At 31.4% G+C, this 24,653-nt stretch overlaps 1 long non-coding RNA gene across 3 annotated transcripts; it reads right to left on the bottom strand.

The window, feature by feature from the left end:
• Window positions 1-4,251: 4,251 nt before the first annotated feature.
• Window positions 4,252-12,410, bottom strand: LOC129302294 (uncharacterized). 3 transcript variants are annotated; one of them, XR_008591239.1, is made up of 4 exons: window positions 11,854-12,410; window positions 10,844-10,919; window positions 5,938-6,101; window positions 4,252-5,002 (listed from the first exon to the last, which is right to left on the bottom strand). It is a non-coding gene; the product is annotated as an uncharacterized LOC129302294 (long non-coding RNA). The 3 variants fall into 3 exon arrangements; XR_008591240.1 differs by lacking the exon at window positions 4,252-5,002 and adding an exon at window positions 7,289-8,254 and having other exon boundaries at window positions 5,157-6,101; XR_008591238.1 differs by lacking the exon at window positions 4,252-5,002 and having other exon boundaries at window positions 5,157-6,101.
• Window positions 12,411-24,653: the final 12,243 nt, after the last annotated feature.

Raw genomic sequence — 24,653 nt, 5'->3', positions numbered from 1 at the left:
TTCTTTATCTAAGAGCCTAGATCTGATACTAAATGTTAGATATGGCAAAACACCAAAGGGGGTGAATTGGGTGTTTGAGAAAATTTTAGTTCTTTTAAAACTTTTCAACAAAACTATGTTCAAAGGAAGGTTTTCACAAAATTGAGTTTTAAACTATATGTGTGAGAATGTCAAAGTTGTTTTCACAAGCTTAATATGTGTGTGAATGTTTAGAAAAAATTTCTAAGTGCAAGTTCGAGTAAGAGAAAGTAAATATATCAAATTATATTTTAAACACTAAAACATAGTATGAGCTGAGGTTGCTAGAAATGTAAAGAGTTAAGGGAAGAGAGATTACAAACAATGATTTATCCTATTTTAGCTCCTCCTCTTAAGCCGACATCCAGTCTCCTAATAACTACTTGAGATTTCTTTACTATAACACAAGCTTGAGTGTGTGCTTGCCACCTCAAGATATCTACAAGTTCAGTTGAGGCACTTATAAGCCTTTACAACACCTCACTTTACTAGTGATCTTCTTTTTCCCAAGAGAATAACTTTTTTTGATTACAAGGAAAATCTCTCCCTCACCTTTATAAAGGTTTAAAGTTTCTATATCACTCAATTGAGACTCTCTCTAAGAGTAATGATGAGTAGAATGAAGTTCTAATACTCAATTGTTGAAGATATAAATGATCTTAGCTCAAGAATGATGATTTTTATATAAAAAGAGTAATATGATTATGAATTTCATAGCTTGATAATTTTTAAGGTTAATCTCATATCAAGAGTAGTTTAAAGTGTTGAATTTATAGCTTATGAAGTGAAATGTGTTAGAGACATTAAATGACCTTTTAAAGATGTTACACAGTGAATATAGGCATTGGTGCATTTTCTTGTGAGTGTCCAGTGTTTAATCATGCATGTTTTGGAGGTTTTTTAAGCAAAAATGACATATCATGTGAGTTTTGAAAGTGTCTCACACGTGATTTGGCTTATATAGCTTGTTTAATGCTTCTACACATATGACAGGCAGAATTATGCATGGTTTAGTAGTAGAACATATTCAGTATGAAAATGGGCTTTTAGAGGTCATTTCACGTGTGATTTGGAAGTGCTCACATGCAAGTTTAAGCACTGGCGCAAAATCACGCGTGTGTCTCAGCTACTCTCACATATGACTATGCAGCTGCACTATGCAAAACTTCATAATGTCCTAACTCACTCAATACAACTCTAAATATTTGACAACTTCTATATTTTTAGAAAGCTCTTGAAGTCTAGGTTTTAATGAAAAAGTTTCACACTCAAATTTAGCATATATTTTGAGATATGATCAAAAGAGTGTACAAAGGTCAAGATTGAAATCTGTGCAGAATTAATATCTCAACACTAAATTTTTAAAGTTTATATCTTTCCCATTAAAACTCCAATTTAAGCAAATAAACTATCATTGAAAATATATTAGAGTCTATTTTCAAATGAGATATGTTTCATGTTAAAATGATCTTTTTAGTGAGAGATATGATGCAAAACATGACTAAAGGTAAAAAATGACTTTTTGCACAATTTCCCTTTCAAGGCATAGACTTGAAGTTTTCATAACTTTTTAAAATTAACTCCATTTTGAGTAAAGAGAAAAAATTTAAAAACTTTATGGAGTTAATAATCAAAACATTTAGAAACTTATGAGACAATATGATCAAAGATAAAAACTATGATTATAGAAAACTATATCTCACCTTTTCTCTTAAAAACTAAAGTGCATGTTTTGATTTAAGATATCTTGAGCCAACATCTCATATTTAAATCAATGAGTTTAACATAAAGACTTCTAGCCTAATGATATTATACCTATCAAGTCCAAGGCTTCTAAGGTGCATCTAAGCTTGTATGGATGACTTCAATCTTCTTAAGCTCTTCTTAAATCATCTTTCTCTTTATGTTTATGTTCTTCAATCATGAGTACATCATACAAATGATGATTTCAACTTAGTTCCTCTTCATGCTCACTCTTATCTTCACTTTGGATAACCTTAAATGATATAGTATGAATGCAATGTTAGTCCAATTGTCACTATGCATTTATTCAAGTTATGAAAGACGATACTTTGAATCACTCTTGGATATAAAATCAATTCAAGATAAGGAAAATATGATAGTATAAAATAACTTTGATGCACACAAATCATTTTTCTAAATTTCATGTAATATGAAACATCATAAATAAAAACACTTTAAAGCATTTGTTCTATAGTCATAGTTAACACTTTATATATGAAAGCAATTAAGCATAAGTTGTTAACTCATCTATATTTATTATCATCAAAACTTTAGTTAACACATAATGTCACAACTCATTATATCCAACAAAGGGTTAATGAACAAGAAGATTGCCATCCCAATGAATCAAGAAATACCAACAAGAAAATGGAGGAAAAGGAGCAGGTACAAGTTACACTTCATATATAAACTATATCAAATTATCATTCGTTGACAATGTAATTCATGTTCATCGTTGAAGTTTTTATAGAATAAGTACATCATAGTAATATATATATATATATATATATCAGTATCGTATTGTTAGATATCAATGATATACTTAGTCATATATTAATTGTTATAGTTCATGGTGCTGCATAAACAACATACCTTACAAACAATTATTTCAATATACTTTTATAACATATGTTTGCTATTAACTCTTTGTTTTTCTAGGATGACAAAATAGTTGAACCGCTAAAAGACTAACAAAAAAGGATAAGAATCAAGAAAATTGCTAATAGGACGAAAGTTGAAAGGCTTAAAAGGTCAACAAAGGCACCTGCTGCACTTTAGTCTCCTTTCATTGCGAATTATGGATAAAAAAATGAGGTTAAAGATAAAAAAAAAGGACCAAAAAGAGGATGATCAATATGACAGTCCTAGTTATGAATTGCTAACTCAATCAACTACAGAAAAGTTGAAGGACTAATAAATTTGATGCAACTTTAGCCTTTTGTATTTCAGTTAATTTTAGTCTTTTGTTTCCTTTAATAGATTTATAAGTAGATGATCAATATGAATTATATTCTTATATCGCTGATATACTTTTGTTTATTGTTGATATAAATATATATCTGATGAAATGACCAAAGGAAATAGACTTTTAATTTAGAGGTGATGAAATATGAATCCTTTATGGTCAATTCCATATTGATGATTTTTTTTTTGTTTCCTCCATTGAGTGTTTTAGGTTGGATATTGCATAAAAAGCACAATTTTTTTCAAATTCAGGTCAAGATTTACTTATGAATTAGGAGCATTACTTCTCTTGGATGATTGTGATATATATAAGGTCACAAGGCAAGGCAAATGGATATTGTTGAGACACTTAAATCTCTTGCCTACATAGTTGGATTGCATAATCATTCTTGGAGTATGAAAGATATATATTTCAAAATACTTGCTTAAAATTGTCATAATTGCAATTCATATACTTGATCTAAAATTGAGAAATTCATATACTGGGTATAAAATTATGACTATATATTTAAAAAAAAATAACGTTCATTAGCAATGTACTATGACACAAAACATATGAATAACCAAAACAAATCTAAATCTAGTAAGTTTCACTTATGGAAAAAATGAAATAAATTTAAAATGTTAAAAAAAATTAAATTTAACTAGTAGATCCAACCATGGACTTTTGCTTCTTTGGGATGCTAAATACAATAGGTATATGGTTCTTGCAAGTAGGTCTGTTGTGTCCAAATTTTCCACAAGGACTGCACCTAACAATTCTCTTAAACTCAGCGATTGATGGAATTCATGTCTTTTTAGGTCTATTGGCATCTCTTCTTATCTCTGGTGGCATCAAATTATTTTCAAGCACTTCACTAGAAATTTCTCAATCACATTGATTGCTCAATAAATGAATTGTTCCCCTATATGTGCAACTATATGAATACTCTTCTGTGTAATACCTAGAAACAAAAGCATATGCGCAAAGCGTTGTTTACTAATCACTATGCAAGCATGAGAACAAGGAATCTCTTTAAAATGCCACTTGTTACAATTACACCTTCTGGTCTCTAAGTAAACAATAAAACTAGATTTGTCATGCACTGCAGTGAGTTCATTTACATCTTTTGGTTGAACCTACAATAAAAATATAACACAATATAACAATAATAAGTTTCAAAGTCAATATATCAATGATATTCAATAGTATATCAATGAAGATATGTTCAATTGTAAAACATTACCTTTGTGTGTCTACCAAGATTTATTTGCTCAGACAACTATTTTCAGCCTATGATGTTAGATGAGAAGATATAAAATTAGCATGCATCCTCTGTGTATAAAAACAATCTTAGAGCTTTTTCCTAATAAACTCAATCAATGGTATAATTGGTAAGTCTCTTGCATCATCTAGAACAAATGCTTTTAGATATATTAGAAATCATAATATTATACCTTCTCATAGAATAACGTGACTACTTCTCATAACCCACGTCTAAAAGGTAATCATGAATGCTACGTGCCACTTGATCTAATTTCTTCATTTCAAGTTCAAAATCAAAAAACTTATATACCTTAGCATAATGATTGAAGATATCGGCAACTAAAGGGTGTTTGAACTTTGTTCTTATATTAGCCAACAAATGTTGTACACAAGCACAATGGGTAGCATCAAAAAATACGTTAGACATAGCCTTTACGATATTACTTTTTCTGTCTAAAACAAATACTAGGTCTTGATGATAACATAATGCACTATTCAACATATACAAAAGCCATTCCCAAGAAGCATCAATCTCCGAGTCAAAAACTACATATGCTAATGAAAAGATTGAATTGTTCGCATTTATAGTACATGCAATTAGAAGAGTCCCCACATATTTGTTCCTAAAAAATGTTCCATTAATCAATATAATTAGCCAACAATAACTCCATCCCTCAATAGAAGCAATAAACGATGCAAAGAAATACTTAAAATGACCATTACCGCCATCTTCAATAGTAGTAACAGTACCTGTATCATATTATTAATAAATGAGACAATAAAGTAGGATACATAACATAATTACTATCTAAATAAAATAATATTTCTATTTCAATTACTGTCTGAATATATCATTAATAAACATATATATATCAATAATAAATATGTACCAAGATTTGTGTAAGCCAAAGCATAACACAAGGAAGATAGTTGGACATAAGAGTCCACTGGACAACCTTGAATTACTTCCAAAACAAGTTATTTTGCTCTCCATGACTTGTAATAACTAATACCAACTCCAAATTCCTTATGCATATGCTTAATTATTGATTTTAGATCATTACATTCTCCATCGTGACTTTTTGCTTCACACATTCACTAATGATAAGGCTTGTTGCTTGTCTATGATCACAATACACGATGTTAACAGCACAGGTATGGTCCTTAACATACTGTCTAATGACCCAAACCTAAGTACAAGAAATCATTGAGGCCCATACATACCACTTACAACTATAAACACTACAAGCAACAACAAGCCTTCCACCATTTAATTTGAGAGTACAACAACAAGCCTTCATGTTCTTTGATTTGAGAGTTTTATATTCAAAAGTCCTCTTCATAGTTAAGAGTTGCAAAACTTTTTGAACTTCTGATTTGCTAAAAAATGCATCTCCCTTCTTAATATCGTCCATTTGCTAAAGCTCATAAGGTCCACTACAATGCTTATTATTGATAAATGTAATAGAACATGAAGTTATGGAACTCCCTCCTTCATGGAAAGGTTCAAACACTTATTGTATGGACAAAAAGGTTCATTTAAAATAGAGACAATAAATGGAAAGTTAAAGAGATTAGAATTTTTCAACGAATTAAAATACCATATCAAATTATTGTCATTCATTCTTGACTTCTAAAATACTATATGTTGAAGTTTCAATATTAAGAAAGACCATCAATTTGACCTTATGACTTGCATCCAATCAGAATTTCTCATACACAATTTCCATGACATCAAGATATGAAGTTGTATCTTCCATAAGCACTTCTAGGTATGAACCATCCACGCAACGGTTGTTCGAATCCCATTTTTCATCAGAAGAAATGATGAGATTAAGCATCCTCATATCTACAAGATTACATGGTGTTGGTAAGTTATCACTGATATGCTTCATCAATGATATACAATAGTATATCACTGATATACTCATGTTAATGAGAAACACAAAAATACCATACTCATTTGCCTAAAACAAATCAAACTTGGTTCAAAAAAAAAAATTACAAATGCCTTAGCTTATCATATAAAATCAAACACCCAAAATAAAAAAATAAAAAATTATGAACAATGAGAAAATAATATGTTTTCTATTAGAAATTCAAACAAATTGCATGATCAATGACAACAAATAATAGATTAGGAACAAATGATTTACTGATTCAGTGAAGATATTACTTGGATATATGAAGATGAAAATCTGATTATAGATGATACTCTTCACCCTTCAAAAAAAGAATACAAGACAACTTCTATTCGATAATGTAGTTTTCTCTTCAATGTCATGATAATGTTTGGGAAAAACAAAGATGATAAACAGATAGAGGAAAGCATTGTATGAGAAGAAAGATTCTATGATTTGTGATGAAGATGGTGAAGAAAAGAATTGTACAGATGGACAAATCAAATCAAGGAAAATCAAATCAAAAAATATAATGAAAAAAATATTCAGAGATAATAAATCAGAGAGATAAAAATGAAATAAGATATATTTTGTTTTAATAATACATAAAAATGAAATCAGGTATATTCTCTTTTAATAATAAATTTATTTTGACGATAAAGAAGTAAAAACACATCTAATTTATTTTATGAATAGGCTATATTCCAAAATATTCAAAAACATCTTCCATAATTTATGGGAGTTGTATTTTTTTGAGGCTATTGAGCTAATTTTTTCATAATTCTATTAACTAAAAACAAAGCAACTAGTATGCTAGAAACAGCAGCAAAGTGGCAAACATACCCAATGAAAAAAACCAGCAAACGTGACAAACAAGCAGCAGAAAAATTAACCAATGCCCATCTTACAACATGAACTAGAAGTGTATGAGATAAAGCAAAGAGAGTAATGGTTCCAAAATGCACCCCAAAGGGCGCACTACCTTGCAAGCATTAGTTGCAAGATGATACCCAACGAGTGAATGGCAACTAAAACCCACCCATATACACAAATCCCCAAACAAAGGAGCCCAGTGATCCCGACAAACAATACCAACAACAGCCTTAATAGAATTTCTAATGATAAGTATACTCACAAGTGTCAATAGGAGAAGGGAATTTAGATTGTTCAATGGCCAAGGCATTCCATGCTTCACTATGCACCGTTTCAATCACTAGGCTTGGATTTGGCAACGCATGGTTAAAATTGACATCTTTTTTTTTTTTTTTAGCAAAATAAAATTGACATCTTGACTGCAAAATATTCAAACACCAACCCTCAAAACTTGTGAGCACCTTCTTAACCGAAATCTCATTTTCAAGCAAAAAATAGTAGTAATGTACTGAAATTTCATAAAATCTCCGGTGTGCATTATCCTAAGAGGAAAAAAGTTATCTTGATTTGCATGATATAAATTAGGAAATGATATAAGAAATAATATTGGAAAGACTCATGTATACTGCTGACATTAATTTTCATCCAACTATTTCATCAATTGAATTCATATAATCAACCAAAATTTATTTAAAAGTAAAAAACATATAATTAAGCTAACTTTTAAATCATAATATATATCCTTCTAATAAAATACATCTTTTAGATGCGTCTGTATGCAATTTTTTTTTCCTTTGCCTGTGATAGAATACCTATGTTTATTTAGCTTAATTTAACAATAAAAAGATGATTTTAAGACATTAAAAATATTTCAATGAAGCTAAATCAAATATTCAGGTTCAGTTATCCAATTGGTACTTTCAACGTCATTTTTTTTTTTGGTAAATCTTTTAATGTCATTGTAGCCATAGAACTATAAACATTTATTTAAAAATATTTCAATCAAATTAAATCAAATATTCAGGTTCATTTATTCAATCAGTACTTTTAACATCATTTTTTTGGGTAAATCTTTTAGTGTCGTTTTAGGTACAGAGCTATAAACATTTATATAGGAAGTGCATCTTGTATCAACTCTAGTAAGAAGAGTTTTGCAAAGACGACCAGAAGGTAAAAAGGGATGCCTTCTTTCTTTTTAGTTCTGTTAAATATGCCATAAAAATTTTAGCTTTAAAGAAAAAGATGATCAATGTTAACCAGGAGCAAACCACACAATTTCCATAAAAGCAAGCATTGATATTAAAATTATGTTAGCAAAATAAATATTGAAACTTTCTCATGCATAAAGATGAAACAACCAAAAACATAATAATTAATTATGTAAATAATAAATTTATTAAAATGACAAAGCAGGACAGGGAAATAAAACAAAAATTGAAATAAACAACCAGTACCCAATTTTTTAAATAATTAACAAGCAAATAAATAAACAAGACTTTTGATAATCAATAATTACATAAGTAAAAAGATATTAGCAAAATAAATATTCAAGCTTTTACATGCATAGGGTGGGTCAATCAAGAATAAAATAATTAGTTTTTTTTAAAAAACTATATTTAATAAAAGGGTAAAGAAGAAGTGAGAAATAAAACAATCACAGAGAGAAACTATCAGACTTAACGAAGACAAAGATAGAAGAAATGGTATTATCACTAAGAAGAATAAATAACAAATTGAATTAAACATTCAATACAAAATTGTTTAAATAACTAACATGAAAATTAGTGAATGAGACATTGCATATGAAATAGCACATGAAATTAGTGAATAATCGATAATCAATAATTACATAAATAAAAAGAAATAACAATGTTATAGGACCTATCGATTATTTTTGTTTTCTTCGATTATGTTGGATGAACTTATGCAAGTAACTTACTGAGGTATTTCATGTTTCAATCTACATTATCAAGCTCAAGGTTTTACAAAGCAATAAGAGTGAGAATGAATCCAAAAGAACATGCATTCAAAGACTATTTGCTTGGTTTCAACATCATTAACCACTCTACCCTTTTCATTCTCTCCTCGTTTAAAATATTTGCACAAAAAGATATAAGAAATAATAGACAAAATATATATAAAAAATATGACTCTAATCAATTCACCCACACTTACTCTTTTGCACTTCGGTCAAAATCATTTCAAAAGTAGAACCAAGAGAAAAAGGAAATAATGACAGTTAGAAAATGAAGTGGTAGAAGTTGCAAGCTCAAATGGCATTGACCTTTCATCAATCAACCATCCATTTGATTACCAGAAGCAAAGAGGTTAAGTCCATGACGCAAGCACTTGGCAATAATGAATCAAACAAAATAGCCACACAAGGTATAGTATTTATACTCATCTCACAAGTGTACAGGGTCATTTCACTCAACTCCACTTATCTAATCACTCTATCATAGGCTTGTCAATGTTCTAAATCTCCACTAACTAGTAGCAAATGCACATGTGAATCAAATGGTCTTTTCCAAGGTTGTAATGTAGGCATGAAAGAGGGAGTAAGAATGCATGTAGAAAGGAATGGGAAATATATGCATACTAGTCAAGACAAATGGATTCCAAAGGCACAAGCAAGTCTCAAGAAGTGAATGCATGCAATACAAAAACACAAGTTAGCAAGGTGATTTTAATACTCAAGCAATAACTTGTTTCATTCAATTTTTTCTTTTTGACTCTAACATTCTTTCTTCCTTTTTTTCCTTTCTTTTTCACATTACATTTTTTTTCTTTTCTCTTTTCTTTTCCTCAATTCGGATTTCTTTTCTTTTCTTTTGTACTTTCTTGCTTTGTTTTTTTTTTTTGGTTTTCTTTTGCATTGTTGTTGCATACAATTATTTGCCTTCACACCTGCACCTTTGCAACATTGATAAACAAGTAACAAGAATTTCACAACTTGAGTTCTAGATATGCCAATGGATCCCAAGCAGTACAATATGATATATCATGCATTCTTAGAGTAAGGGTATCATGTATGATGAAAGAAAGAATATAAACTAGTAGGCTCAAAAGGGTTAGCAAGGGACTCAATCATCTTAAGGTTGGCCTTTTGGCTAAAATAGCTATTTTATATGAATGCCTTTATCGTCTTCACAATGCAAAAGCAAATGTAGTCTTGAAAAAGAATAGAGACAAGTTCTAGAGGATGAGTTAGAATAAGTGGACAATTGCACATTATAAAGGAATTGTATAGGTTCAAAGTATCCTTCCAACATAGACTATGCTATCCAATCCAATTCAATTCGAGCGTTGAAACAACAGCAATGCCCTATGTTATACAACAACTTCCATACAAAGTTAACCAATAGCTTGGTGTAAAATATATCTTTTATACGTATGTTTGTATGCATTTTTTTTCCTTTGCCTGTGATGGAATGACTTATGTTAATTTAGCTTAGTTTAACAAATAAAAGTTGATTTTAACACATCAAAAACATTTCAATCAAATTTCAAAAGCAAAAGGTTTATTTATCCAATATGTTCTTTTAACGTCATTTTAGCTATAGCACTATCATTATATCAACCTTAGTGAGAAGAGTTTTGCAAAGATGACCGTAAGGTAAAAAGAGATGCTTTTTTTTTTCTCAGTTTTCTATTAAATATGCCATAAAAATGTCAGCTTTAAAGATAAAGATCAATGTTGACCAAGAGCAAGCCACACAAAATTTCGATAAGAGCAGAAATTGATATTTCTAAATGCTGAACATTAGTCGTCTAATTATATCAATGTGTATGTTCAAGATTTGATGTAATGGCTAACCAGAGTTTCGAGGTGATCCACACATCTTCTCACATAACTACACCATCATCAAAAAGTTTCTTCAAGGCGGTCCAATCTATATAAAATAAACCATATGTTGTTAATCAATTTTAGGTGTTGTCAGCTTGCATTAAACTAAAGAATGTTGAAGGAAAGGGAGGGAGGCAAAGAGGAAATAGCTTCTAATAGACCTAAAAACAATAACACAAGAAAAAGCATGCATTTTTTTCTTTCTTTGTTTTTTTTTTCAATGAAGAAGAATCTAAATGATTCCCACCTCCTGTTCATTGTCATAAGCTTGAACACAGTCTGTATGGCGATATCCAACCTGCCTTACAATTTTATCATTGGTTGCTCTCAAATTCGTGTGGTAACAGAGAAAGGACAAATCAAAACATCAAACAAGTTTTCAAATAAAATTTTGAAATATTATGATTAATTACAAATAACATCAATATAATATTATATACAATCCCCTCCTTGTTTTACAACTAAGAAACAATAAAGCAGTTGAAACAATGGTCTTTTCAGCTGTAAAAATTTTCTTAAATAGCTCCTAAAAACTCATCATAGGAATATATTTTAGGGGCAAAAGAAAATAAAGAAACCAAAATAAAGATAAGGAAAATAGCAAAGAACCTTGATGGTAGCGGCTATGGCATAAGCAACGATGCCCAGCTCAGCACGCCACATACCCAAACCAACAAAAGGTATTTTGGCCCCCTTATTCAACTCAAAGAATTGAATTTCATCGACCATTCTCACATAGCGTCAGATTAATGTAACTACTTAGAAAAACCAGCAACAAGTTTTCTCCGATCAATGTATATGTTCAAAGTTCAAACATATAAGATTTGATGTAACAGCTACTAGAAAACATGGAAAAAAAAGTAACATATATAAACAAATAAAGAACTTTTGATGCTACAAACAAATTCAGGAATTGAAACATAGCTTTTTTACTCTCGTCAAGTCTCAGCCCATAATAGAGTTCGAGCAAATCAACAAACCTAGATAATGAAGGCGATTCATGCGAAAAGCAGTCGAGGGCAGCAGTCTCACTGAGAAGAAGAGGCGAAGGCCATTCATGGACTTGTGGAGGAAATGAGAGGGTGAACGAGTTGTAGAGATTAAGTAAGGTTGAACAGATATTCGAACGGTGAGTGGCAAATGGAAAAGAGGAGGAATAGGGTTTGGGATAGGTGTGTTTCTGAGTGAGAATCAAAATGAGGAGGAAAGAAGGCTTTTGAGTGAACTGCGAGAAAATAGACAATATGGGTCTTTGATGATGACAGCAGAGGGAATCAATGAAGACAACTGACAAAGGTCGGCGGAAGGACGTGTTCAAGCTTGAGTGAAGGCAATGGATCTTGAATGACAACTGGGGTTGCATCTATGGGGCTTAAGTGACGATGCTTCTTCATTGGCAGAGGGACTCGCTGAGGCTTGACAATGAGAACGAACGGAATCTCAATGGGAACTGAGGTGGCGGCTGCATCTACAAGGAGAGACGAGGTAGTCTCCAGGGTTAGAATATTGTGTTTGTTCATACTTGCATTAATTCGAGTAATGGGTCGCCAGGTTGGAAGCTTGCGAGTTAAGCCATCTTAATTGAAATTTGAAATTCTGGGAGCGTTTTCTTTTAACTTACTTTATAAAAACGCTTTGATTAAACTTATCATGATTGTTAATTATTAATTAATTAATTTGTTAATTTTTAATATATACTACTTTCATTTCTAAATAAATAAAAGATAGTCAACTCATACATTTTAAGAAATTAATTAAATGCAATAATCTTATATTTTATCTTACATATAGTAGTAGAATATACAATTTTTTACTGTTTAAAAAAAGAAAATGAACAGTTCTGTGGGCCTCCTTCTTCTTGTTTTTTTAACCAAATGACCCCACTTTTAATTTTTTCCTCAAGTTTAATTATTTTTATTTCTATTTTTATTTTAATATTTTATTTTCTTATCATAAATTAAAACATATTTTTATATTATAATTTTTCGTATCCAGGCTTACAATAATTTTGTTTTAATATTTAAATTTTTTCAATATTTTTAATGGTAATATTTTTTATATATAATAAATTTAAATTTTATATTATTTTTATAACATTATTTTAATGTTTTTTATTTACGTAATTTTTAAATTACCTTTTAAATTTTTCATTTTAGGTTTTAAAAAATAAAGCATACCCATAATAATGACATTAAAATTTTATGTTATCTAATTAGGTTAGTTTTCGTGCGTCTTTAAAGTTACTTTCTTGTAGGATAAACTATGTTGTTGAGCATTATTGTTGTTACATATTACATATTTGAAATCAATATTAATGTGAACTTTAGCTTAATTGTGTTAATTTGCAACGAATTGAATAAATAATAAATGTGAATGACATAATCATAATCTTTTTTGATGGAGAAGTACAAACCTTAGGCAAAGATTTAAGCAAATAATTAGTTTAAGGTATAATACAAAAAAGAACTATAATTCATTTTGAATGTTCCCAAATATATCCAAAAATACAACATTAACAAACCTAATAAGAGATGCCCATGCTTAACAACAGAATTCATGCAAGTGCTATGTCCTAAGTTGGCATATACATACAATATTTGTTGCAAACCAAAGGAAGCAGATAGGACTATACAAACACTAACTAGTTCTCATGGTATTCGAATGCACCTTTCTTTTTCTTGCCTCTATTAGAGCCTTCACCGGTAAAATGTAATCACAGAGTGAGTCGATGACTCAATAACCAAATAGTGTGATCAATTACTCATATGTGAGAACAGTTTGTGCATATTTAAAGTGGCATAGTAAAACATATAATATGTCTCATAAATCCACACATATGGTTATAGTATGATATGTATGATCATCACACCACCTAATACCCTCCTTATGTCTTCTAATTGAATTTGTGGGCTGACAATTTGATAGAACCAAGTTCATGTGACTAGATTAGTCCAAGCTCACTATTAATAGGAGGCAACCCTAACCAAGAGCGCCTTCACCCATTATGAACCATAGATTTTTTCTGTCCATAAATAATAGGGGTGTCAATGCCCAATCTACCATTTATAGTGCTAGGACTTTCAAACAATACAATATTGAGTATCGGGGCCTCCACGGTGCTAGTATACCATGCAGATTTTCAAACAATGTCCCGATAACACATTAGGGTGAACTCCCTGTTTCTCACAATGATTATTCCAAACATGCTTAATATATCCAACACATATCTATAACATATCATTTATCACAATTTCTCATTTTCACTTAAACCATAGAATTTCACAAGTAATTATACATCAAATAGCATTTAGCTCTCCAAATACTAAAATTTTTAAGCAACTTTTTATTCCACTTCACATAACTTTAAAATCATAATTTCATATTATCAATATGCTAGTATCAAAATAAAACATTAATTTAGAAACCTAACACATTACTATCTAAACACACAAAAAGGGAGATTAGACAATCCAGTTACCTCAACTCTTTTGTCACTAAAAGGGTTACCGTGGTTAACTAATAGCTCCACACACATCTACTAGCACCACGACACTTGATCAAAGGTTAATCTACACAATAAAACCCTTAATTGTTAATCCCACACCAATCACCTCATTATGTAATACAATTAGAGGTACCCATTCTGCTTAAAATCTTAATTTAGCCCCACCAATCCTTCCAACACGCTATATTAACCCTATTTAACATCCCAACACATAAACAACAAGTAATGCCCTCGCTGACATTACCATGCACTCTATTATAATCTTATTGATCAAATGAAAATCATTTATTTTGAAAACACTAAAGGCCTTAAGATCCTAAGAAAGATTTCAAATCATTTTATAAATCACTTAGGTTAGAAAACTTATAACACAAAACTAATACACAGTAGAAGTAATAAATATTCAGGTATTTAATATCAAAAGAAACATGTGCATTCCAAAAAATAAAGTAAAACTTTGCATCGTGCGCCATGACTGGTGCCACACGTGCCGCAGCATATGGCACAGAGGCCATAGTTGCTACGCCGTGGCACGTGAGTACATGCATTACGGCGCACACACTTGAATTTGCTGTCAAATGGCAATTTCTAATCTAAAATTTAGATACAGGCCATTTTCACATACGATGTCCGATCAAGATGGTTCAAGTACCCAGGTGAAGCTTATTTCAAAATCTAACTAATGGCATTGGTTTCAATTTAAGCCGATATGTCTATCAAAAAATTAAACACTAAAGTTCAATTCAACCATTTTCTAACAAAATTCTGCCACTTAAGTGTCATAATTCGAAACCAATCGTCATTTGCTACTTTTTGGGCATTGACCATGTCTAAATGAACAACACACATTTGATTGACCACACACATGCACAATCCATCATACATACATATATTTGGCCTATAAACCACCTATTATACCCTTTGGGCTAAAATATCATTTTCATTTGTGTAATTTCATACATGGCCAAATTGCTATCCATCCACTTCACATATCACATATTCACACACATACATATTCTTCCACTAGCCTATCCAATCTTTTCCTCATTCATACATATATAAGGGCTAGGAAGCTTAAAATCATCAAATATGATAATATGCACATTTTTAAATCCTAAGGCAACTTATACATGTTTACAACTACTAGTAACAAATTCATTACACCAATTCTTACAAAGACTTAGGCAAGAGATGCCAACTCAGCCCATATCCTTTCCCTTTAATCCACTAGCACCATGGCCTAAAAATGTAAGTAACCAGGGGTAATATAAAAATTTCAGTAACTAATATAACTCATTTAATACCTATTACCATATATAACCATTATAAAGTAATGAAAACCATAATGTAGCACATATATATATATAAATATATGGTAGTTAAAACATTGTTTTTACATATAAATTATATTTTAAAGACTTTTACACCTCTGCATGATCATTTATCCACTGATCCTCCAAAGCTCTCTGATGCAAAATCATAGGCTCATGTGGATCAACCACTTGTTAATCCGAGCACACTTTCAGTGGTAGAAACATCCAACTAAAGGTAATCTAATCCACCTACGAACTATGGTTTCCCTCTTCACACACTTGTGATAGAGGCATTGTTGACTCCTAACCACACCCTATCGAGCATTGGGGAGTTATTAGATTGCTCAGATGTCCTATGACAATAGTCCTATAATATGTTGTACTAGATTACCCATGGTAACAGCATATATAATGCTACACCGGATGTCCCATGGTGTCAGCCTTACCATATGAATTTTTCACTCACATATCTCTATACACATATCCCCACATATCCTAGGTGAACTCTCACCCCCTATAATCATATTCTTTTACAATTATCACTACTCATCCACATTTTCACAACAGATAGTATCATAACATATACATATGTATCATTTGAAATCGATAGCCTTTCAAATATCATTTCACTAACCAATCTTCATGCTAAAACCATTTTCAATAACAAATCATGCACAAAACTCATAAGCACAATTTCTCATTTGATATTCACTTTTACACATTTATAATAGTTAGCAAGCATAATAAACTATATGGTTACTTCAACCCTTCTATTTACTAGAAAGGTTTACTCATGTTCCAACAACCCTATTCAAGCTTCTTTCTCATAACTTGTGCATCACACACTAGAATCTACACAAAATTGACAAAAAGTGCCAATCATTACATTTAAGCACTCAATCGCTATCAAATTCATGTTTCACACTCGATTACACACATTACAACTAATTACCCTTCATTCCAAGCTTTAACATTTTCTAGCAATTTTTTCTCACTACTCTCTCTAGATTGAGGCAAATCTTGGCTACAGCTCCAAGGCTTTATCATTTCAACTCCAAGTAGTCACAAAGCACTAGTTTAGTTCTGAAGAATCTTTTTATTACCATAAGGTAAGAAATCAACTCCTTAAAACTCCTGAATTCAATTTCTCACCAGTTAGAACTAGGTGAAAACCAGGTAGATTTGGAGGTTAAGGCAGTACATGACTTACTTGATAAGTAACAAGTCAGAAACACCATACTTGCTCCTGATTTTGGTTGCCCTAGTAGATCCCTTGTACTTCTCCAAATTTGATCTTTTCTCTCATGTTCTCCCTTCTATTTTCCACGAGCTAGACATGTCTTATTAATCAAACTTTTGCACCATGCGCTACGGTGCATCTATCCTTCACCATGGCACGTGGTATAGTGAGAAAAATCCTCATTATGCTCACATGTTTGCTTTGGGATTCCACTCTTCCACTCGTATCTATTTATATAATACCCTACTGAGTCAATATAACACTCCACTATCCAAAAATTCTAATTCCATATTAAATCACTAATTCATTCTTAATCATTCATTAATACATGATTAGAAATTTAGGATGTTACACAACAATATTACATTACCAAAATTGCTCTTAATCATCTAATTTCTACATAAGGTTCATCCAAACCTTAACCAACAACTCCAAATCTTTATGTAATCTATAAATATAAGTTTAAAGGCTTGATTTAACTACCCTAGACCTTAACTAAGGCAATGGGTTCGGCCATTATTCAAGAAAAACCAAATCAAAGCCTCAAAATACTCTAATCATCAAAAAAGTCTGAATATAGGGAGAAGGAGAAGTGAAAGAAGGTTACCTAAGGCTAAATCTTGCTCTAAATGCTTCCAAAGTGGTCTAAAATTTGACCCTTCATAGCCCCAAGAGTTTCCTCCAACACTCTCTTGATATCTCTCTTTCTTCTCTAGTTTTCCATCATTGTACATGTACTGTGGCACATTGGCATGCCCGCTGTGGTGCATGTTACAGAGATCTTCTCACTTAAATTAAACCTCTCTCTATGCCACGACCTGTTTATACTCCAATCTAGTCCGCTTTTACAACTATCCAATGATCCATAAGTCTATTAGTCTCACAAAAACATCATTAATCAAAAATTTACTTAATTTGACTAAGATACCCTTATAAACATTGAAAATTCTTAAAGTTAAAATCCAAGATGTTGTAAGGAAGGATTAGCTTTTTTTTGATAGTGGCATGTCTACTCTAGTATAAGGAATGTATAATAATGTTATTAATTGTTTGGGTTGCCACATAAGATGCATATGTGCATGTATTTATGTATATGAGGTGATGTTTGAAAGCTTGCTTGTATATCTTGTATTACATATCACTAAGTGTGTCACAGTATGAATACATGGATAAACCTAGATACTATTCAAGCAAGTAATTAAAGAATTTATTTGAAAAGTTTGGCCAAAGACTTATTTTCATAATCATCAAAACCATACCATATTAGAGCATCATACAATAGAAGACAAAAAGTTGCATTCATAACATTTATTGCATGCCTTATAAGCCATAAAATCAAGTTGGAAATTAGGGCCATGCACCACGGTGTGTAATATGTGTGTCGCGGCATGTGACACAGTGTAATGCCCTTATTGACATTACCATACACTCCATTTCAATCAATCCCAATCAATTTAAAATTATTTACTTTGTAAACTTTGAAAACCTTGGGATCCTAAGAAAAGGTTTCTAGAAATGACTTTACAATCACTCAAGTTATAAACCTTACTCACGATGGAAGCAATATATATACATATACATATATATATATATATATATATGTATACCAAATACTAAGAAACCATGTGCATTTCAATAAAATTAAGTCACATTTTAAAACTGTGCTCCGCAGCTCATGCCACATGCACCGTGACATGTGGCATAAAGACCATAATGTGACACTGTGTCATGTGCCACGACATACAGATACTTATGTCACAGCATGCTAATACATGTGCTATGGCACACACACTTGATTTTGCTGTCAAAATGCATATTTCTAGTGTTAACAAATGTATGCCATTTTTGCATCTGATGTCTAATTGGAATGATTTAATTTTTCATGCGAAGCTTGTTTTGAAATCTATTTAATTACACTAGTTTCATTTTAATTCAATATTTATTTCAAAAATTAGACAACTAAGTGCATTTTAACTGTTTTATGCCAAAATTTGCCACTCAAGCATCTCAATTCAAAACCATACGTCATTAGCCACTTTTTAAGCCTTAATTGCATCTAAATAGACAATACACACCTGATTGACCATACACATGCACAACATAACACACACACACACACACATATTTGGCTTATAAATTGCCCATATAACACTTTTTAGCCAAATCTCATTTCTCATTCCCAATGTCATACACGGCTAATAATTTCCACCTACAGTTCAAATATCCTATATCCATACATATGCATATTTATCTACTAGCCTATTCAATCATTTCACCATTCACATATATACAAAGGGCTAAGGAGCTCAATACCAACAAACCACAACAATCAACACACTATATACATGTACTGAATCTTATGGTGACTTATACACTCATGGCTAACAACAAATAAATTCATCACACCAAATCCTTACAAAGGCTTGAACGACAAACCTCAACTCAGCCAATGTCTTTCCCCTTTGATCTACTAGTGTTAGAACCTAAAAAATATAAATAACCACAGGTGAGATAAAAATTTTAGTAACTAATATAGTTCATTCAATACCTATTACTATAAATAACCATACTAAAGTAACAAAATTAAAATAATGTCAAATATATGGCAACATATGAGGAAAACTTCATCTTTTCAAAGTATTTCCACATAAATACACACTAGCATGATCATCTAGCTGCCAAACCTCTAATGCTTCCCGACGCGAAACTATAGGCTATCTTGGATGAACCACTTATTGACTTGAGAACACTTTCAGTGGTAGAAACACTTAGCTAAAGGTAATCTAACCTACTTATGGACTATAGTTTCCCTTTTCACACACTTGTAATAAAGACGGCATTGACTCCTAACTGTGCCTTAATGGGCATTAAGGAGTTGCCTGACTGCCCAAATGTCCCATGGTAATAGTCCCATAATATGTTATATTGAATTACTATGGTAATAGCCTTTATAATGTTACACCAAATGTCCTATAGTGTCAGTCTGACTATATGAATTTTTCACTCATTTTTTCCCACACACACATATCCCTACATATCCTGGGTGAACTCGCACCCTTATGATCATGCTCTTTTCACAATTTTTACTACTTTCATTCACATTTCCACATCATACAGTTCTAATAATATATATATATATATATATCATCAATCAAAACCAATAACCTTTCACATTTCATTTCACAAATCAATTTTTATGCTAAAACCATTTATAATGTCAAATCATGCATAAAACTCATAAAACAACAGCCTTCACTTGGGAGATAATGACCCACTACTACTACCTGTACTCAATCAAGAACCCCATCAAGTAATAACTCAAGAAATATGTCCTATTCTCATATTCATACTACTACTAAAACCACTTACAAGAAAGATAGCTATAGTAACCCCCTCTAAGACAGGGACTCATTTTGTATTTACTTCTATACATTTATAATAGTCAATAAACATAATAAACTATATGGATACCTTAACCCTTCTTTCTAATAGAAAGGTTTACCTATGTAATTTCCTTACTCAAATCTCTCTCTACTTATCTACGCATCACATACTAGATTCTACACAAAATTGGCAAACCAAAGTCAATAAGTTTATTGACAAAAGTGCCAATTATTGTAATTAAACACCTAATCAATATCATTTTCACAATTCACACTCAGTTACACGTCTTATGCTCAATTATCATTCACCTCAATCATTATCTTCCTCACAATCAACTTTCTCTTACTACTCTCTCTCTAGATTAGGTCAAATTGTGCGTATAGCTTTAAAGCTTTATCGTTCTGACACAAACTAATAACAAAGTACTAGCTTTGTTTTGGAGAACTTTTCTATTACGTAAGAAATTAGCTCCTTAAAACTTCTGAATTCAATTTCTCACTAGTTAAAACTAAGAGAAAATAGGGTAGAATTAGATGTTAAGGTAATACAAGACTTACCCAACAAGTAATAGGTTAGAAATATCGCTCTTACTCTTGCTTTTGCTTGCCCTAGTAGAATCCCCTTCTCTTCTCCATGCCAGACCTCTCTAGCTTTATTTTCCCTTTTGCTTCACGAGTTGTCCCATGTCTTTACTTATTAGAGTTTTACACCATAGGCCGCAACCCATCCACCCTTCGTTGCGGCGCATGGTATAGTGAGGGAAATCCTTACTATACTCACATGCTTTGCTCTGGGATTCCACTCTTTTACCCATATCTATTCATATAACATACCAAAGAGTCAAAACCCTAATCCTACATTAAATCAATAACTTGTTTCCTAATCAGTCATTAAGGTAGGATTAGAAATTTAGGATGTTACTCATAAAGCCACATGCCTAATCTTTTTGTAACATACACCGCGGCATGCCAGTTTGAAATTTCAGCTATGATTTTGACAACAAAATGATGAACTTCTAGCATGTGCTGTAACATCTGAAAACTTCAAATCTAGAAAAATTGATTAATTAAGGAATAAATTAGTTAAAAATATGATTAATTTATTTAATTATATTTTAGGTTGCTAATTAGATTTTTGGGTCATATTTAGCTTTAAATTGAGTTAGGATTAAAGTCAGATCAAGTCAAGAGGCATCGGGGGGAGTAAAATCAACTTGTTACTTACTGCATCATGAGCCGTGGCTTGCGTGGTGTACGTCACAATGCACGACACAGCAGACAACTTGAAATTTTAGAAATGATCAGAAAAATTCAATTTTTGGGGTGGAAAACCTAGAACACAAAGGGGACAACTTTGGGAACTGTTAGGGCATAATTTTGGGAGGATTTTGAAGATAATTTATGCCTTCAAACTCTTGAGTAAGTTTTCTACCCTTCTTCTCTACCTTTTCATCTCATTTTTCATGGAATTTAAAAGAGTGAGAATTTAGTCTGATTGGATTAAGCCATAAGTCAATATTTTGAACGTTTTTATTGACTCTAAAGGTTTAATTTAGGTTTATTGATCTTAGATATGTGGTAATATGAAGCTACTTTATTGTTTAGTGGAAGTTGGACTAAGTCCTAACTTGATCATGGGATTTTGAAGTGTGATAAGTTGAGATATTGAGTTTTATATTGTGAAAGAGTTAGAGGGAGACTTAAAGGGATTGTATGAATAAATTATAATCTTAACAAGCCTCTTTATTGAGAATATGAGTGAGAAGTGGGAGAATTGAGAGGTTATTAGTAGCTAATAGTGCTTGTGTTAATTGAAAATTAACATATAATACTTGTTGATGTAGATTGTGGTATAGTAATCTTAACAAGCCTCTTTATTAAGTATATGAGTGAGAAGTGGGAGAATTAAGAGGTTATTGGTAGCTAATAGTGCTTGTGTTAATTGAAAATTAACATATAGTACTTGTTGATGTAGATTGTGGTATGGGAAGACTTACCTTGACACAAGAAGAAATTTAGTACCACGGGGTAACCCTTTTAGTAATAAAAGGGTTGAGGTCACTAGATAATTTGCATTATTTATTACCTTGTATAAGTTATTCTCAAGTTTTTTTTCTATGATTTGTTGAGTATATATGTATAAATTCTTTAAAGGTTAACTATTTTAGAAAAATGAGTGGAGTATTGGTTTGTGAAATTTATATTTTTGAAGTAAATCATAAGATTTGTTATTTTTGTTTAGAAAGTTGTTTATATATGATCAAGTAGAGATATATAGTGAATTGTGGCATATTAGAGGGTGGGATGTCACCCTAGTAAAGTTAGTAAAGATTAAGTCTATATGACACTGCTGGCACCTCGGGACACCAGGTGCAGTACTTACTTTCCTTAGTGCCCGAAAATGGGTGTGGTGTTAGAGACTTACTCTCCTTAGTACCCAAAAGGGTACGAAATTGAGGACTATGCTCCTTAGCATCTGTAAGATGCAATATTAGAGTAACGACACCCCAATTACTTGTAATAGGGGGAACCAGTTGTCTATAAGTGGTTTAGGACACCTTGGCCTTGTAGTCCTACCATAGATGGTGAGCTTGGGGACCATACATGTGGTTTAGTTCTGTGAAATAGCCTATTGGTTTAGTTGGGAGTATTGGAGGACCAGATGGTTTGGGATCATGCGTGTAACTTGTGGTGATTTTATATGTTGTGCTTATTTTACTTGATTTAAGGCTTGTCTATAACTTGGCATGTTAACCAATAATGTAGAGTTACTGAGATTTTTATCTCACCACATGGTTATCATTTTACAGGTTCTACCTTTGAGACTAAGTAGGGAAAGAAATCGAGCAAGGACTAGCAGATTTGCTACATCACGAATAGTAATGCTCGATTGTTTGAGTGGTGTACATAAACGTGTTATATGATATTATATGTTGCTAATTAGGAATGCATATCATTTTAACTGGTTGCACTTGTTTCATACTATGTTATTTTGTATTTCAGCCCAATATTGTATATGATGTGAAAATGTGGCAATTTTTGTGGTAATGGACTAAAATGCTATTACAAGTACAAGGAATGTTTTATCTATGTGATGACAATATATTTGTAATGTATTATGTGGCAATAGAAGCCAAATAGTGTATGTAGTGTTGATTGTGTGTTTTGGCTATATTGGGTGAAATGACCATTGAGTGGCCAAATTTTGTGTTTAGTATGTTTTTGTGTGTTTTAATGTTCACTCAAGTGTATTTTAGTCCATTAGACTTGGTTCAAGCCTTATAGTGGGTTAATGGTATAAGTTATGAGTTTTGGGTACTTGGATGCTTGAAAATCTCTTTAAAGACTGACTTTTTTGTTCGAGCATCTAAAATTCCCATATGGTGTCGGATCGTAACAAAACTTATACCATTAGTTAGCTTATTGAATAAGCTTCGTGTGGGCGCTTGAATCACTCCAATTGGACATCGAATGCAAAAATGGCGCATGTTTAAAATTCATCCAGAAAAGCTATCATGACAGCATTGTTGTCATAGACACGTGCACCGTGGCACATTTCGCGCAAGTCGTGGCACACAATAGTGAGCAAACTTGGCTTTTTATGGCACATGCCGCGGCGCATGGACCAAAACACTCAAAAATATATTTTTGGCTCTATTTTGAAGTGTTTTGCTTCCCAAAACTTTTCCATGCTTCCAATAACTATATAAATCATTAAGTTTGAGCTCAAACTATCAATTTAAAGGGTTTTTAAGGGATCCTAAATATTCCACAATTATTTTTAAAAGATTATTAGTTTAACCTTTACATATATAATATGAGCTTTGGAGCAATCCTTACTCCTAATTATGATTGTGTGAACATTGTATTTTGTCCAAGCATGTTCTAAATTTAACAAAAATAATAATAAATAACCAAAAAATAGAAAAATACAAAAATTAAATTTAATCCTTTCTAGGATTATATTTTCAAAACAAAAATTTTTAATTTAATTGATAGGGCTTAATTTTATTTTAGATAACCTTTTTTTGGTTAGGATTTTATTTCTTTTAGTTCATTAAAATACAAAAATGAAATTTAATCCTTTTTAGGATTAAATTTTAACAAAATCAAAAAAAAAATCTTGTTTAACTATTTTAAAACTCTCTCTAAATTATCCCAATCATTTAAAAATATTAGAAGTTAACTTTTGAGAGTTAAATTTCTCTCATTAAATCTTTTTTTCATTTAAAACAAAATACATACACGTGTGTGTGTGTGTGTGTGAATTTAATTTTTAAAAAAACTAAAAGCAAAAAAAGGCTTATCACAAGCCTTATGCGGTTCATGTACACACACT

The sequence above is a fragment of the Prosopis cineraria genome, unplaced genomic scaffold (assembly GCF_029017545.1).
Source record: "Prosopis cineraria cultivar Desert tree isolate PC_DT_omini unplaced genomic scaffold, ASM2901754v1 PC2, whole genome shotgun sequence".
NCBI lineage: Eukaryota > Viridiplantae > Streptophyta > Magnoliopsida > Fabales > Fabaceae > Prosopis > Prosopis cineraria.
The sequence above is the reverse complement of the archived record's forward strand: the minus strand, read 5'-3'. Positions and strand labels throughout refer to the sequence as shown.